Source organism: Penaeus monodon, chromosome 31, assembly GCF_015228065.2.
Source record: "Penaeus monodon isolate SGIC_2016 chromosome 31, NSTDA_Pmon_1, whole genome shotgun sequence".
NCBI lineage: Eukaryota > Metazoa > Arthropoda > Malacostraca > Decapoda > Penaeidae > Penaeus > Penaeus monodon.
Window position 1 is genome coordinate 24,356,414 of NC_051416.1, and position 345 is coordinate 24,356,758.

The 345-nt window shown below is 33.0% G+C and overlaps 1 long non-coding RNA gene across 1 annotated transcript in view; it reads right to left on the minus strand.

Moving 5' to 3' along the window:
* Nucleotides 1–223, minus strand: part of LOC119593125 — a 1,590-nt gene extending 1,367 nt beyond the window's left edge. The window contains exon 1 of the long non-coding RNA XR_005230499.1: nucleotides 179–223. This is a non-coding gene — a long non-coding RNA (uncharacterized LOC119593125). The remainder of the gene's footprint in view (nucleotides 1–178) is intronic.
* Between the last annotated feature and the right edge of the window lie 122 nt (nucleotides 224–345).

Genomic DNA, 345 nt, shown 5'->3' on the forward strand with positions numbered 1-345 from the left:
TACATATGACAGACCTCTAATATACTGATCCACAATATCAGTATCAATACATCTTGTATTTGAGATTAGATAATGTTTAATTCCTGCAAATTTCTTTAGGGAAAAAAATCAAGTTTTTATTTTACAATATTTTCATGAACTGGTAAATAAAAGAAATCAATCACAACTGAGTAAATACCTTTGAACTGCGAATTTCTTTTGCTTCTTACCTGAAGCATTCCGCGAGACTCCAGCAATGTGCATAGTGATAGGAATTCACTTGATTATTCCCGGTAGATTTCGCTTCTTACGATTTTGTGTATACATCGTGGAACTGAAAGGCCAAGGAAAGGAATTTACAATGTG